The sequence below is a fragment of the Pelodiscus sinensis genome, chromosome 16 (assembly GCF_052426305.1).
Source record: "Pelodiscus sinensis isolate ZL-2025 chromosome 16, ASM5242630v1, whole genome shotgun sequence".
Classification (NCBI taxonomy): Eukaryota; Metazoa; Chordata; order Testudines; family Trionychidae; genus Pelodiscus; species Pelodiscus sinensis.
In genome coordinates this window covers 40,396,373-40,413,294 of record NC_143067.1, presented here as the reverse complement: position 1 = coordinate 40,413,294, position 16,922 = coordinate 40,396,373, and the positions used below count along the sequence as shown (strand labels likewise).

The 16,922-nt window shown below is 54.6% G+C and overlaps 1 protein-coding gene and 1 long non-coding RNA gene across 17 annotated transcripts in view; one reads left to right on the top strand and one right to left on the bottom strand.

The window, feature by feature from the left end:
* Window positions 1–5,731, bottom strand: part of PURA (purine rich element binding protein A) — a 45,633-nt gene extending 39,902 nt beyond the window's left edge. For all 16 annotated transcript variants that reach the window (XR_016346988.1, XR_016346989.1, XR_016346990.1 and 13 more), the window contains exon 1: window positions 5,596–5,731. The gene's annotated coding sequence lies outside the window, so the exon portion shown is untranslated. The remainder of the gene's footprint in view (window positions 1–5,595) is intronic.
* Window positions 5,732–5,818: 87 nt separating this feature from the next.
* LOC142818697 (uncharacterized) lies at window positions 5,819–16,465 on the top strand. Its single transcript, XR_012896288.2, has 2 exons — window positions 5,819–5,911; window positions 14,586–16,465. It is a non-coding gene; the product is annotated as an uncharacterized LOC142818697 (long non-coding RNA).
* The last annotated feature ends 457 nt before the right edge of the window (window positions 16,466–16,922 follow it).

The following is a 16,922-nucleotide window of genomic DNA, read 5'->3' as shown; positions in this document are numbered from 1 at the left end:
CTGCGGGAGAGAGAGGAGAGAGCGGGTAACGCGGCAGAGAGCGGCGCCCGGCTGCCGGCACGGGCGGCAGCGCCGCGCCCGACGGACGGACAGACAGCCCCCCCCCCCCGCCGGAGGGGGCCCGGGAGCGGCCGCCGAGCCCCCCCGGGCGGCGACACTAGCCCCGCTGCGACGGCACCGAGTCTGCCCCGGCCCCTGGGGGGCGGCCCCCACTCACCCCCCGGGAAAGCAGAGCGGCTGTGGCCCGAGCCAGCCCCCCCCCCCCATGCCCGGCACAGCCCCCCCCCCCCATGCCCGGCACAGCCCCCCACTCACACCCCGGGAAAGCAGAGCGGCTGTGGCCCGGCCAGCCCCCCCCCCCCCCGGGTGGCCCGGCCCAGCCCCCCCCCCATGCCCGGCACAGCCCCCCACTCACACCCCGGGAAAGCAGAGCGGCTGTGGCCCGAGCCAGCCCCCCCCATGCCCGGCACAGCCCCCCACTCACACCCCGGGAAAGCAGAGCGGCTGTGGCCCGTGCCAGCCCCCCCCCCCCATGCCCGGCACAGCCCCCCACTCACACCCCGGGAAAGCAGAGCGGCTGTGGCCCGAGCCAGCCCCCCCCCATGCCCGGCACAGCCCCCCACTCACACCCCGGGAAAGCAGAGCGGCTGTGGCCCGTGCCAGCCCCCCCCCTGCCCGGCACAGCCCCCCACTCACACCCCGGGAAAGCAGAGCGGCTGTGGCCCGTGCCAGCCCCCCCCCCGCCCGGCACAGCCCCCCACTCACACCCCGGGAAAGCAGAGCGGCTGTGGCCCGTGCCAGCCCCCCCGGCCATGCCCGGCACAGCCCCCCACTCACACCCCGGGAAAGCAGAGCGGCTGTGGCCCATGCCAGCCCCGCCTGGCCATGCCCGGCACAGCCCCCCACTCACACCCCGGGAAAGCAGAGCGGCTGTGGCCCATGCCAGCCCCGCCTGGCCATGCCCGGCACAGCCCCCCACTCACACCCCGGGAAAGCAGAGCGGCTGTGGCCCGTGCCAGCCCCCCCGGCCATGCCCGGCACAGCCCCCCACTCACACCCGCTGTGGCCCGTGCCAGCCCCGCCTGGCCATGCCCGCCACAGCCCCCCCCCCCACTGCCACAGCCGCCCGGCTCGCATTTCTGCGCTGGGCGTGCGGGGTCCAGGGCTCCCCCAGCCTGGAAGCGGCGCTTACTCGGGCCTGGAGCGGGAGGTGACTCAGGCCCCTTTCCGCCCCAGATGAGAAATCGGAGGGAGGAACCCGCAGGAGGGGAGAAACTTCATCCCGTAACTATGCCCGGCACTTCCCGGCCCGGCGGTCCCCAGTGGGCTGGGCTGGGGAGCGGTACCCTGGACAGCTAGGAGGCTGGCTGGGCGGCAGGGTCGGGGAACAGGCCCTTGGCCTACGGCAGGTGCCCCGGCCTGGCCGTGGAGAGCCAGCGAACCAAACTGCGCCCCTGGGCCTGATAGAAACCCCTCCACGGCAGCGCCAGCTCGGGGAGCTCCCGGGGGCAGCCCAGGCTCTAGCATGGCCCGAGCCGCACTGCAGACCGCCGAGCCGGGGGGGACCAAGCCACCCCGTCGGGCCAGGGCACGGCCGCAGAGCCAGTGAGGGCGCAGACGTGGGGGGCCCTTGGTGGGAAACACTGCGGGACCCGAAGCAGCTGCGCGACCGAGGCGGGAGCGCAGCCCCCTGCGCATTCTCCAGAGCCCACTCCCCGCACCACCCCCGGGAGTCCAGGCACAGGCTCCCTTCCCCGCTGCCCCCGCTCCACAGCCTCATCGCTCCCGCCCGCCGGAGCCCCTCGGAGGGGCTGCTGCCGCCTGCCCCAGCCAAACTCGGAGCGCTCCATCTATCCTAGCCGGGGCGACCGGGCTAAGGAGGCAGGCGAGAAAGTCAGCGCGGGGTGGCGCTGGCGCCACGGCGGGAGTTGTTATTCGATGTGACTCCGGAGCCGTCTGGCGGATCCAACCCAAAGCCCAGCCCCTCGGGACTTGGGTTCGCGAGCCGCCCTGACCCAGGCCAAAGCCCGCTTTCTACAGCCTGCTTCCCCCGGCGGCGAGCCGGCTGCGGAGCGAGGGGGGAGGGGGGCTGCCGGCTGCCAAGGAACGCCCTGTCCAACTGGGCATTCACACGCCCCTGGGCGTCCGCCACTTCTACAGCGACTGCACTTGCTGAGGACAAGCCTTAAAAGCCAAAACCCAGGATCGGGACTGCGCTTGTCACGCTCCCATCCCTCTAAGCGAGCACCTGGAAAAGATCTCGGGAGCGGGGACTGGAGCCCAAATATTTCTCCCGGGGAAGGGAGCCAGGGGCCGCGCACAGCTAAGACGAGCGCCTCTGTGGTACGAGATCTAACCTCGCCAGGGAACCCGCCCCCCCTGCCCCCGGGCGGGCATCTGCAGCGCCGCCCGCCCCCTCTCGCTCCCCCGGGATTTCAGCTCCGCGGCGCTAGTCCCCTTCAGTGCATCCACGCCCAGCATGTCCCGCCGGGACCCGCCCGAGCCACTGCTCCGCCGACCGATTTGAGAAGCCAGATTTCAAGCCACGTCTGCCCCGTTCCAGTCGCCCCTGAACCACGACCTGGCGTCGAAACCCCCGGAAAGCTGCTGGACTCCGGTACTTACGGCTCGCCAGCTGGGTGGGCGCAGCCCGCGGAGGCTACGCGCAGCACCGGCCCAATTGAAAGTGTTTGGCTAGTTCGAAACGAAATTTTTAATTTTTAGTTCTGCTGGAAAAATAAAAATTGCATCTTAAATGAGCGCATCTAGCCTGCTTCTAGAATCCAGGTTCATAGCCAGCCCAGGTGCTAGCCACCCGTCCGAGCGGGGCTCCGAATTCTAACAGACTGAACCTGCCTCGGCCAGTCTAGGCAGCCGGATTTTAGGAAACCTACATTTGGAGCGTTTGGATCCCACTGTTATTGCCACCTTGTTGTGCGTGACGAACTAAGCTCCCCAGGAATACCACAAAGCGATTAAAACCCGCTCAACTAGCTGAAAGTTAGTTCACCAGAATCCAGACTACAGCCACAGTCTATTCATTCCAATTCCAAAGTGACCGTTTTAAAATTAGCTGCTTTGCCCTTCGATGTCGTGACAACTTGTAAAGAATGACCGATCACTGCTGATCCAATTTTTGCAACGAAAAAAAAAAAGAACTTCAGGAAAATACAACAGGCACTGTTAAGGATCCCAAACGAAATATATAAAATGTAAGTACCGAATATCTTATTTACAGGACAGCTATGGGAGACAACTGATCAGCAAACCTAGTGTAGGGAGTTCGAAAGCTAATCTGTGTCTGTTCCAAACAAATTGTTAGATGTAAGCAATAAGGAATAGAGAAGAGAAACTGGAGGAAAAACGAAAAATAAATTGAAAACGTGTCCAAGAAAAATACTAAAACACAAACCATTTTAAAAAGCCTCGTACAAGAGTTTTCGTTGAAATATTTAATATTTTGGTTTTAATCAATATCTTTCGTTTAATTAGCCCGATTAAAATCAACTTACAAGACAACCCCTGTTAAATATTTAGAAGCTGCATGTGTGGATCCGGTGAACTCCTTTTACAAGCTGTTAGTTTTCTCGGAAACTGAACAAGTTTTACTGAAAGCACAAATCGCAAAACTTTACACACCAATTTCTCGGAACATGGAAGTTCTGAAGTCAAAAAGACAATTTACATTTAACGCATCAGACTAGTAGCTGCTACTCGCAAATATCTAACAAATATTCAAAAAAGCTTAAAGCCAAAATGTTTCCATTATCTCTCGTTACCACCAGTCCCTCTGTTACGGACAGCAGCAACGAAGAAATTTCACACCCACCTTCCTCAAATTCAGAAGTACTCTTAACTTTTAACTTTTACTACCTCAACATGAAACACATTTTCCTAATAAATCAATCTTGGAGCTATTTCACGATTTAAGGTTACATTGTTTGCAACATTTAAAAATGTGCAAAGAGTAAATTGTGGAAGAATGTACAAGCTACAATTTAACAATAGGTTTCTTATGGGATTGCATTAACACTAATTAATACATTTTAATAAAAAAGCCACAGACCGCTAGAATTCCAGACTAAGAAAAAAAATACAGTAAATTAGATTTTAAAAACAGAAACAAACGGATTCAGCTCATGCTATCTACTCTACCCTAGTGTACTACTGAATGGGACAGGAGCTAAATATTCCCTATACATTTTAATAACAAACACAGAACGCTAGAATCCCAGACTGAGAAAAATATATATGATAGTAAATTAGTTTTAAAAAACGGAGACAAACAGATTCGACTCACGATAGCTACTCTACCTCAGTGTCTACTGAATGGGACAGGAGCTAAATATTTAATACACCTTCAACACAGAACAGCTGGAGCTCAGAAAATAGAACTTAAGTAACTTGTTTTACTCTTCATAAAAATAACCCATCAGTACTGAGACAACAGAATCAAATTCTGTTCCTTAGCACAACCCTGGTAGACACTGGAATAGAACCAGAATCTTTCACAAGAGACAGACAGACACCCCGCTATGTTCTTCGGATCCTAGAGTTGGTTAAAAGGATTTGCTGATCCCCGGTGAACTTTAGAACCACCAGCAACTCTTTTCATACTCGAAATCAACGCATCAAATTTCCATGCACTCTACAGCAGTGTTTCTCAACCAGAGGTACCAGTACCCTTAGGGGAACTTGAGAGAAGTCTGGGGGGTACATCAACAACTGAAGGTTGGAGAAAACTGAAGTTTTGTTTTAAGTTCCACAGCGTTTTATTATTTTTGTACTTTTTACACCCCAAAATATCACCAATCGTCAGGCCACGATTAAGTTGTTTAAACAAATGTGTTGCAATGACAGAAAAAAATGGTGTGTGTCTGAAACCTGTAGGTCCTGGAGGTACTTACAATTTTTTTGGAAAAAGGGGTACTTTATAAAAGGTTGAGAAACACTGCTCTACAGCAAGCTGGAAAGGACCCAGTTCGCAGGAAGAGGCAAAAGGAGAACCATCAAGAGAAGAAGCCCCGCTCAGCATAGGCTGCTATAAAATAAAATACAGGCCCAGGGACTCCACCGAGGCACAACTTGGGACGATCAGAACCCCACAAAACCAGGCACGTCCGTCCCGTGAGAACCGAGCGTTCACATTCGGACCGCCAAGCCCCGGAACCAGCTGGTTTCTAGAAGCCGAACTCCTGGGCCCCAGGGGCCCCCACTAAAACACGACGCTCCCACAGCAAACAAAAATAAAGACATTTCCCCCCCCCCCCCCATGAAAGGAGACTCATTTCAGGGGGAAGCAGGACAAGAGCCGCTCAAAGGCTTTGCCTTCACAAGAGCCGGAACCATCCGACTGACTGAGGCCAAACCAGAACCTGGATTTACACGGCAGGAGTTAGATCCGGTGTGTGCGGGGGGGACGGGGGGGGGGGCTTTGCTCGTGTAAACCCGCAGACACTGAAGCGTTCCGGGGGAGGGCTCAGGGACTGCCAGGCTATTGGCTGCCGGCCTGGCTGGGGGGCGAGTGGGGTCTTCAGGCTCGCTGCGGCTCGCCCCTGGCCGGGGGAGCGAGCCCGGGGCTGGCGGCGGGCTTACCGGGGCTCGGCGTTCACATGGAGCGGGCGCGGGCCCCGGCGGCAGGTGAGCGCCCCTGGCCCGCGCGGGGCTGCGGGGGGCGCACGGCACAGCAGGCCCGGCCGAGCTCGCAGCGCACGCACCGCCCGGCCCGGCTCGGCTCGCTCCCCCGCAGACGGCGAGTCGTGGCAGCCCGGCGTCGGCACGTAACCCGGCGCTCCGCACTTGACACCGCTGCCGTCAGTGCGCCGCCCCCCCGCGGCTCGCCGCGCCGGGCAGGGAGGGGGCCGCGCCCGCGCCGAGAGCTCGGCCCGAGCCCGGGCTCGCCCGGCAGCAGGTACGGCCCGCGCCGAGCGCCCCCCGCCAGCCTGCGGGCCGCGGCTTGTGCGCGGAGCTCCCCAGCCCGCCCCCTGGAGGCGGCGGGCCCTGCTCTGCACAGCGCCCCGGCCCGCACGGGGGGCGGCTCTGGGCGCTCAGGCGGCAGCCCCGGGGCCTGCCTTGCACACTGGCTGCCCGGCCCCCCTCCCCCCGGGGCCTGCCTTGCACACTGGCTGCCCGCCCCCCCCCACCCCTGGGCCCCCCTGCCCCCCGGGGCCCGCCCCCCCTCCCCCCCCCCTCTGCCCCCCCTCCCCCCGGGGCCTGCCTTGCACACTCCGGCTGCCCGCCCCCCCTCCCCCCGGGGCCTGCCTTGCACACTCCCCCCCCCCCCGGGGCCTGCCTTGCACACTGCCCCCCGGCCCCCCCCCCCCCCCCCGGGGCCTGCCTTGCACACTGGCTGCCCGCCCCCCCCCCCCCCGGGGCCTGCCTTGCACACTGGCTGCCCGCCCCCCTCCCCCCGGGGCCTGCCTTGCACACTGGCTGCCCGCCCCCCTCCCCCCCGGGGCCTGCCTTGCACACTGGCTGCCCGCCCCCCCCCCCCCGGGGCCTGCCTTGCACACTCCGGCTGCCCGCCCCCCTCCCCCCCGGGGCCTGCCTTGCACACTCCGGCTGCCCGCCCCCCTCCCCCCCGGGGCCTGCCTTGCACACTCCCCCCCCCCGGGGCCTGCCTTGCACACTGGCTGCCCCCTCCCCCCGGGGCCTGCCTTGCACACTCCGGCTGCACCGTGCCCCCCCCTCCCCCCGGGGCCTGCCTTGCACACTGGCTGCCCTCCCCCCCGCCTGCCCGCCCCCCCCCCCCCGGGGCCTGCCTTGCACACTCCGGCTGCAGCCCCCCCTCCCCCGGGGCCTGCCTTGCACACTCCGGCTGCACGCCCCTCCCTCCCCCCGGGGCCTGCCTTGCACACTCCGGCTGCACGCCCCCCCCCCCCGGGGCCTGCCTTGCACACTCCGGCTGCTCCCCTCCCCCCCCCGCCTGAGGCTCATCTATCCCGGTGTCCTGTCTTCTGACGGTGGCCAGTGCCTGTTGCCCCAGAGGGAATGAACAGATCAGGTAATGATCAGGTGATCCCTCCCCTATCACCCCTTCCGGCCTTTGACAAACAGAGGCTAGGGACACCATCCCTGCCTAACCCAGATAACACCCAAGTTCTAGCTCTTTTTTTGAACCTGTTAAAGTCCTGGCCTTCACAGCATCTGCTGGCAAGGAGTTCCACAGGTTAACAGTGCATCATTGTCATTAACCTCCTAATCAAATTTATTCAGTTTGTATGTTCACTTTTCTAAATGCCAGCCTGACAAAGCATGCCCTGGAATCTGAGAATTCAGCTTTTGTACCCTGTCAATCCTTCTCAGTAACACACTGTGCATTTCACACAGCTCTGTTGAGTATATATATTATGTATTATCAACAGCAATATGCGTTTCTTGTAGCTTTTCTGGGTCCCCAATGCCAACCATCAATACCCACATCCCTTTCCCAGTAAAACAACTGTGTAAGCCTCAAAAGTGCACCTGGAGCAGATACATTAAGTAATAAAGTATCATTGCGATGCAGTCAGAGAATATGCCATCGCCTCAGTAGTCTAAAAAAAGGGAAGGCGAGCATAGGAGGTACTTACCAACCAAAAAAGTAAACTATACAGCTAGTTAGAAAATGGCTTCTTTAGAGCTGCAACTGCTTGAGGCTGCCAAATTTAAAGGGCCAGTTGCAGAAAGGCATGCTGGGAAAAACAGTCCTATAAAAGGGGCAAGGCTGCAGTAGGACCTGTTAGCAGGAGGCAATAAGCTGATGAGAGCAGCTGTAGCACAAGCACAGTCATTTTGATTGTAGTCACAGTTTAAGAATGCAGTACTATAGGTTTGTTGTAAAAATGGTTTGGCATGTAGCACTTCAGGAGAATAAATTGCCGCAGCAATGGTAGTAGTAGTAGAGAAAGGGGAAAATGAGGTGAAGAGAATAGCTGTGTGGGGTAAAGCGATAGAGGAGTTAAGAAATGACTCAAATTTAAGATAATCTAACTAAGTGGCTAATTGGCGTGGCTGCAATTCTAGAGATGACAGAAGAAGGCCGGGTGTAGGTTTGAGCTGGTGCTCTCTGTTGTGGCTGTTGGAACAGCTCTGATGCTTACTTATTGTGCATGGTGAAGTTGTGAAGTTTCTCTTTACAAGCACAGTGTGGCAGTGCACCAGGAGCTTATGACAGTCTTTTTGCCTGTATTTTGTTTTTATGTGGCTTGGTCCTCATTTGCTGGGTAATTTTGTTTTGCATGGCTGTTACTTTTCTTTCTTCTTCATTGCAGCTAGACATTAAAATAGGAGGCTAACCAAACTGCAAAAGCAAGCTAGAGGCCAAGCGAGACACTTTTTTAGCCTAGAATCAGGGCGGAACTGAAATAGAGTTCTTGATGTTCTGGGTGTGGTCTGGAGCCTAGAAAGAAATCCTGCAGATTGATGCTGGCCAGTCCTCCTCTCTGCTGCTGCCTGTAATCCAGTGTCGGTACAAAATGCTGAGTTAGCGGGACTGGAGCAAAGTACTCAGTTTGTCTGAAGACCAGGCGCATGGCGGTCTGACATACCTCTGGCTTCTGCAAGCGGACTGTCAGTCTCTGTCGAGTCGCCTCTGCAGCCCCTAACATGGTATGATTTATCCACTGCAAGCAAGTTCCCCTCTACTTGTTAGTAAAACCAATCCAGTCACGAGGCTCACTGGACTCTTCACCTCACCTGTGAATTGATGAACTGCTCCTGGGTGTGTCTATGACTTCCCCGGGTAAAAGCCCAGACTGCAAAGAGCTGCTTTGCCCTGGTGAGGGAGGGATGCGTCTTTCCTGAGCTGTAGCTTGCTAACGGGCCTGCAAGTGACATTGCATGGCCACGGAGCAGTCTGGAGTGCTCTGGACACACAGGGCAGTTAAAATGTCAGAGTATTTCAAATCGTTATCTTGAAAAGGCTATTTAGGATGATTAACTGACATTATCCTCACTCAGTGCCCCCCCCTCCCCCAAGCGTCTTCGGATGGTTCTGTACCTGGGATAGCTAGCCTGGAAGGCCTTCGTTTGATCTCTGACAGCCCTCTCGGGGAGTGTGAACCTGCCTCTTGTGATTGGTTGGAGGGGAGGCGGAGGAGAAGAGGAGCTTCTTGAGCTGCACCAATAGACCCTGGCAATTCTTGACTTCAGTTCCAGGCAAACAGGCTGAAAGTGAAGAACAGAATGGCTAGCGATATGGCTGAATGCAATTTTAGTGGGGAAGCATCAACACGGTTGTAATAAAGGGAAATCCTGTCTCCCCAGTTTATTAGAGCTATTTGAGGGGTCAACAAGCATGTGGACAAGGGGGAGCCAGTGCATATAGTGTACTTGGATTGCCAGAAAGCCTTTGACAAGGTCCCTCACCAAAGGCTCTTAAGTAATCTGTCATGAGATGGGTAACTGGCTAAAAGACAGGAAGCAAAGAATAGATATAAATGATAAGCTTTCAGAATGGAGGGAGGTAGATTGGTGCCCTCTGAAGGTCTGTAGTGGGACCAATCCCATTCAATATGGAAAAGGTGATAAACAGGGAGGGGACAAAACTTACAGATTATACTAAACTGCTCAAAATAGTTAAGTCCAAAGCAGATTGCAGGCTCATCTGTTAACTGTGTAAGTGTTACACTTTCACATCCCTAGCCTCAATTACAGTGGTTACACAATCACATAATTAAGTGCATGTTAACATCCCGAACTGAGGATTAGCTACAGAAGTCATATAATTAATTATGGAGCATTTTCTCATTGATAGATTTTAAGGGATCCTTTTCAGGTTTAAAAAAAAATCTAAACCAAGCAGAATGTGGTAAGTATCGAATCAGTGATCAAGTACATCTGGTGAAATCCTGGCTCCTCGAAGTCCATGATGAAACTCAAATGAAAGGTTTGCCATGGACTTCGGAGGGGCAGGATTTCACTCTTACTGCATCTCTTGCAGGTACAGTTGGAAGTTGCCCTACAGCAAAAGCTGGCGCTCTAAGGCTAAAAGCAAGCATGTTTTCTCAGTTTTATTGTAGGGATGCCCATCTACATATGGCTGTTGTGACTAGCAATATTTTCCTTTTCTCACTGTAACAATGTTAATGAAACTTGATGTTTCGACAGAAGCTGTTTACGTTTCTGTTGTGCATAACAGGCCAGTGCTAATGTCCAAGACATCTTTTCCCTTTGGGCTATGTCTACACTCATGGCTTCTTGCGCAAGTAATATGCAAATGAGGCTAAGCGTGGAATAGCGCCGAGCCTCATTTGCCTACATAATGAGCCATCATTTTTTTCAGAAGAGACTCTCGCTCCAGAAGGAGCGTCGACACTGCCCCTTCTTGCACAAGAAAAACCCTCTTGTGCAACGCCGTTCTTCCTGTCGAGTAATAGGTGTAACGGCTTGCGCAAGAGGGTTTTTCTTGCTCAGGAAGGTGCAGTGTAGACATAGCATTGGAGTTTAATTTTGTCCCAAATGTGGGTTGATTTTTTTGAAAAGAACCAATGACTTTTCCCTCCCCTGCATAGAAACCTTGTGAGGAAAGACCTTAAATTTCACTCAACTCTTTTAAACTTGGACATGGGTGGGCATGACCGTGTCTTCAATCCCCAGATGGCCGTGTTGGCTATGGAGCAGAAGAATTGGAAAACACAAATAACTAGAAACACCATGGCTGCATACGTTTAGCGTGAGTTGCCAACCTGAGTGAAATGTAAGAGGCCCAGTCCGTAGCGTGCCAGGCCATGATACGATGCACATCCTACTTCTTGACGGGGAACTGCTCTTCTTCCACCCAGGTCCCTTCACATCTTTAAATCCTCCTGCAATCTTGCTACCACCACTCATTCCTAGCTTCGTATCTGCTCAGTTCAGAGACTACGGAGTTCGTTCCGTTTTCTCAGTCCATAGCTAATATGTTAAATTGTTCCTTCGCCTGAGCCCTGTGGGAGGCCAATTATTCTTCCAAAGGGATTTTCTGCCTGGGGACCAGATGTTTGCCTCTGTTCCAGCCCTTCCCCATCTCTCCTGTGGTGGAAAAAGAGTCTAACAATGACTTGCATAATGATCAGAGCATTTCTACCTGTTGGGCAGTACCTGGGGGACGTAGAGGCTAGTGGCAGGAGAATGGTCGTGAGCCTGATTGCAATTTGGCATTCCCTGACTGGCATGAACTTGAGGATGGAGGTGGCTGGGTGGAATTTGAAGGCTCTCTGAGGAGGGTTGAAGGATTTAGAAGCATGGGGAAGATACACCAGTCACCTCTGATGTCCCTTGGATGCAAGCAGGGCTAAGGGATGAGACTCCAACTTTTAGCCAGTGAGAAGGAAGGGCCGAGTCTAGTTTGTTCTTCAGCATTGCCTGCATTTTGGATCCCGTTCACAGCAGCCGGTGCGAGATCGTCCAACAGGCGTTAGTGAAATCGAGGTAAATTGCACGGTGGGCCTAGTCTGCGTGGCAGCCGGTAGGCAGCACAAGAACACTGCGTTGTGCGAAGAGCAAGCGTGTGCAAGGCAGGAAAGGGCAAGGTTAGGGGTGCGTCACAAGCGCCCCCTGGAGTGACCTTGATCCCTTAGTAAGCGTGCAGGGCCCTGAGCCGGGTGTGTCGTAACCAAGGAAACGAGCTGGGAGAAGGGACCAGTGGAAGTGCTGCTCCCCCGGCGAGGCGGAGGCCTGCAGGTGCTGTGGAGAGTCCGAGGGTTCCTGCCTGGTGCGGGGTGCGGGGTGCGGGCTCGGGCCCAGGGTGACCAGTTAATGGGCCCCCACATCCGCGTGGCCGTGTTCTGCCTGACGTGTGGGCGGTGCAGGCTCGGGGGGAGTTTGAGTGTGGGAGGGGCCAAGGGGTCAGGCTCTGGGAGGGAGTTGGGGTGCAGGGTATGGGCTGCAGGAAGGGGCTGGGGGTTAGCATTTGCCTTGGCTCCCAGAAGTGATGGGCCCACTCCCTGGCAGCGGCTCCTAGGTGAAGGGACCGAGGGGGTCTCTGCAAGCTGTTGCCTGCAGGCACCACCCTGCAGCTCCCATTGGCCACCGTGACCAGCCAACGGGAGCTGCGGAGTTGGCGCTCAGGGTGGAGTCAGTGCACGGAGACCCTCTCTCTCCCTCCACACAGGGGCCGCAGGGACTTGCTGGCTGTTTTCGGGAGAGGTGCGGAGTGAGGGTGGGAGAGAGCCTGCCTTAGCCCTGCTGGCGGCAGCTGGGGGAGCCCACACCCTTTAAAATCGCCTGAGCCCCCAGGTAAGTTCCCTCATTGCACCCCTCCCCCCATCGGTGGGGCTGCCTGGGAGAATAGAGAGCAGACACCAGCAGGTGAAGGCTGCCAAACTCCTCAGTGTGAGGAGGGAATGGGACCTGCTGAAAGACACTTGGCCCCTCGTAAGGAGGTGGACAGTAATTACCTAAATTACCCCAGCTGTTGGGGAGAGGCCGAGGCTCCTGCTATAAGGAGACATGTAAAGACTGAGAAGAAATCCCCGAGGTGGCTGGGAGCAGAACCATGGGGCAGGCTTCAGAGGAGCCCTGAAAACCAGACCCACTTTTATTTATTTGGGACTTGGGATGGAGCTTTTTGCGGGAAGTCTTGCAGTGAACAAGCCACTAGGACGGCATTGTTGGGTCAGACGTGCCTGAAGTCAGCTATGGGCTTCCTCAGAAGGGCAACTGAGGCAGGGATCATTGTGTTCCTGGGCCTCAGGATAGGACAAGGAGCAAGGGGCTTAAACTGCAGTGAGGGAGGTTTGGGTTGAACATCAGGAAAAACTCCCTACCTGTCAGGGTGGTTAAACACTGGAATAAATTGCCTAGGGGGGTTGTGGCAGTACCGCACTGACACAGCAGGGGGTGCTGCAGGGCAGGCAGGCTCTATGAGATCTTGTTGACCTAATTGATGATTTCCGAGCACCTTGGCAGGCTGCTAGTTGTGCTTAGGCTGAGCGGCGGAGCTGGGACAGCGCTGGAGCCCTTCCCTGCAAGGAGCAGACAGATGAGTTTTCTGCGGGCGATCTGAATGCACAAAGGCCCTAGATTTTCCGTCTGGCACCGGAGCGAGAGGGAAGAACCTTGCAGGGCCCTGTAATTCCAAACTCTGGAGCGGGCCTGGGCCCATGTCTGGTGCCAGATGAAGTCAAGTGCCCTGGACAGGCTTGCAAAGGAGCACTCCGAGAGACAAGTATTTATAGAGTGGAATTAAAAGGCGGGCACCATATGTGTTGCCAGTCTGGTCAGGGTGGCAGAGCCATGGTTGGCGCATTCCCGGTGCGAGAGACCCACAAAATCTTAGAACCCTAGAACTGGAAGGGACCTCGAAAGGCATCAGGTCCATTCCCCTGCCCTCACGGCAGCACCAAGCACCTTCTAGAGCAGTGTTTCTCAACCTTTTTTTATAAAGTAACCCTTTAAAAAAAAATTGTAAGTACCTACAGTTTTCAGACATACAACATTTTTTCTGCCATTGCAACACATTTGTTTAAACAACTTAATTGTAACCAGGCGGGTAATGAAATTTTTGGGTGTAAAATGTACAAAAAATAATAAAATGCTGTAAAACTTAACACACACATTCAGTTTTCTCCAAAATTCAGTTGTGTTGATGTACACCCCAGATTTCTCTCAAGTACCCCTAAGGGTACTGGTACCACTGGTTGAGAACCACTGTTCTAGCTCATCCCTGCCCGGTGTCTGTCCAACCTGCTCTTCAATATCTCCAGAGATGGAGATTCCACAACCCCCCAGGCAATTTATTCCAGTGTTTAACCACCCTGACAGTTAGGAAGTTTTTCCTAATGTCCAACCTAAACCTTCCTTGCTTCAGTTTGAGCCCATTGCTTCTTGTCCTGTCCTCAGAGGCCAAGGAGAGTGATTTTTCTCCTTCCTCCTTGTGACACCCTTTTAGATACCTGAAAACTGCTCTCCTGTCTCCTCTCGGTCTTCTCCTTTCCAAACTAAACAAGCCCAATTCTTTCAGTGTTGCCTCATCGCTCATGTTCTCTCGGCCTTTCATCATTTGTGTTGCTTTTCTCTGGACTCGTATGTAGCTTGTGGTCCACTCTGACCCTTTGATCCCTCTCTGCAGGGCTACTGCCTAGAGAGTCGCTTCCCTTTCTGGGATAGTTCAGCCTAATCCCTGAACCCCACATGGTGGCTCTCTTGGGGCATCCCTGTGAAAGGGAAGCTGAAGATGTGGGGATGGGGGAAAGCAAAGCCATTGCTTGAACCATTCACATTCTTCAGATTTTGTGTAGGGACGTTCCAGGTTGAGTCATTGAATAGTCGCTGCAGTTTGCATCAATTATTTGATTAGTCGATAGGGCGCCTCCGCCTTTGCAGTGCAGCAACAGACCTAGCGCGAAATTGCTGTGTGGAACCCGGGGTCAGCTGAGGACTCCCCCCACTGATCCTGGTCTCCATGCGGTGCTGCCACTTTGAGATGCCGTGGGGAGCATGGGGGCTGGCCCCAGGCTCCACACCACTCTGAAGTACCCCCTCCGCTTTCCCCCCATTGCTGCCTCTTTCTGGGGGGGAAGGGGAGGAGGGAAGTGACTAGTCGATCACATCCCTAATCCTGTTACAACCCATATTAAAACTAAACTCCCCAGATTCCTTACCAAATAAAAATTCCTTTGCAGGAGCTGAGCAGAGACCCAGAAGAACAGATGAAGCCGCTTACTGAAGGGTGGAGGAGCCAGAGAAGGTCAGATATCAGCTGTGTATATGATGAGATATCGACAGGAGAGCAGAGAAATATCTACCTAGCTGGGAGAGGCAGCTAGCGGATTTGGGTCCTTCCAAAGGGCAGCTGATCATTCGAGGGAGGGAGAGGGAGAGAGGCCGAGCCGAGCCACTGATGGCCAGTGACTCTTGACAAGTCCAGGGATGTAAAAGCGAGTCCAGCTACCAAGTAAATAGAGCCCTGCAAATCTGTGGATACGTGCTTTAGATCCGCAGCTGCAGAGGGGGAGGCAGATATCCGCAGCTCATGTTTTGTGGATATGAATGTGGAGGTGGATACAAACTTTGTACCTAGAGCCCAGCAAACATGCGGCTATTCGCTTTGTAGCCGCGGGTATCTGCAGCCGCGAACGTCAGGGAGGAAATCTGCAGCTCATTTTTGCAGATATAGATGTGGATGCAAATTCTGTATCGGCCCAGGGGTCTACGAAGAAAGCTAAGAAACTCAAGGGAAGAAAGCTGCCCTGTGGAAAGGCATCATCCAGGCCAGACCGTGCATACCTAGACATGGGTTGCACTAGTTCTTTATTTTGGGGGGTCTGCCTTTGAGCCCATATTTGCACATCAGCCGTGATGCAAGCCCTTGCACACTGCATGCACGGGCCAACAGGAGGCTGGGTGTGATGAAAACCAAACTTCCCTCCCGCCAGGCACTGGTAGATCTCAAGACCCTGTCAGGCCTGCTTACTCCTTTACTTATTACAAGAAAAAAAGGGAGCAGGCTGAGAGTGAAAAATGGGCATGTCTGCAGAAACCTGGATTTAAGTGCATTCCTCTCTGTGCAAATGAGGCACTTAGCAACCTCTTGGGCCTTACGAGGTAGGAAAACCTTGGCAGGCGCCCAGCAGCGTTCTGAGGAATGCAGGATCAGGTTCCCATGTGCTGCCTGGCCCGGCTCATCGCCTTTTACCAGGAGTTTATACACCCTGCACTCCACGCCAGCGCTCCGCAGAGCAAGCCCAGCACGCGGCCCCCGAGAAAACCGTCAGCAGTCGTAATATCATCCTGGGATCCCGCTTGCCCATCGCCAGAGCTGACTCAGCAGCATCCGTGTGAGATGGATTTCCTTAGTGCTTTGAACCTGGACCGTTCATTTCATGCACACAGCGGACGTACCTTGCCTCTCGTTTATCATTGCTTTTTCCTCCTTGCAAGAGGATTGTGTACCATATTATCCCAGAAATTTAAATCCAGGTCTTTCCCCTCTGCAAGGGCTTTTCTGTGGTTTGAACTTGGGATCTCACCAGCTGAAGCAAGAATCCTGACCCTAGAACAACCCACACTTTTTGGAGCAACCACCATGTTAGTCTGTTTCAGTATAAACAACAAGGAGTCCTGTGGCACTTTTAAAGGCTCACAAATGTATTTAGGCATAAGTGTTTGCAGGCTGGATCCTACTTCCGCAGGCGCCTGACATAGAAGTGTCGGTTTGGCAGGTGTGTACACACATGCGAAGCTGGGCGTGTTACATTACTACGTGGTGGACCAGCGCTAAGGAGGTCAGTTCCTTCAAGGTGAATACCAAAAGAGGGAAAATGACTTTTTGCAGTGAGCCAGCAACTCCCATTTTATAGTCAGACCACAAGAGTTTGGTTAAAATAGTTTTCAATTTTTTTATCATATGTTACAGGTACATATACAATTTGTGGTTTGTAAGCTGGTTCTCTTAGCTATGTAAATATGTTGGAATTAGTTAAAACAGTGTTATAGGCTGGCCCCGTGTATGAGTGAGATGAAGTGCTACATAAGAGTCCAGTAAATACAATGCCCTCCGTAATTACAGCCAATTACTCTTTTATAACGCTCCAGGTGAACACAGCACGGACCAGCAGAGACCTGTGAAAATACATTTCATCACCCGATAGCTTCTGTTCTGTTGATTATGGGAAAATGGGTCTGAGACCGCTTTAAGAGCCGGTGCAAAACAGAGCTCTCGCAGAGTGTGCTGTGGTCTTAATGGTTTGTGAAACAGGTCTGCCTGCAAAATATTTGAAGGCGAGGCGTGAGGTAGCCCTCTGAAAGCAAGCCTGTTCCAGCAGGGCAGCAAGAGCTCTGGGAGTGACCGCTGTTCTCCAGAAACCAGTGCTGAAATCCGGAGAGGAGAGGAAGTGAAGGAGTCCTTGCGATGTTCCCAGGGACGAGTAACCCAGAGAGCGGACCACAGGGAGTCTGCATTAACAATCCCCATAAAACAGGCTTCATCAGTCCTTTGAATGAGCTGTGGTACCGTTGTA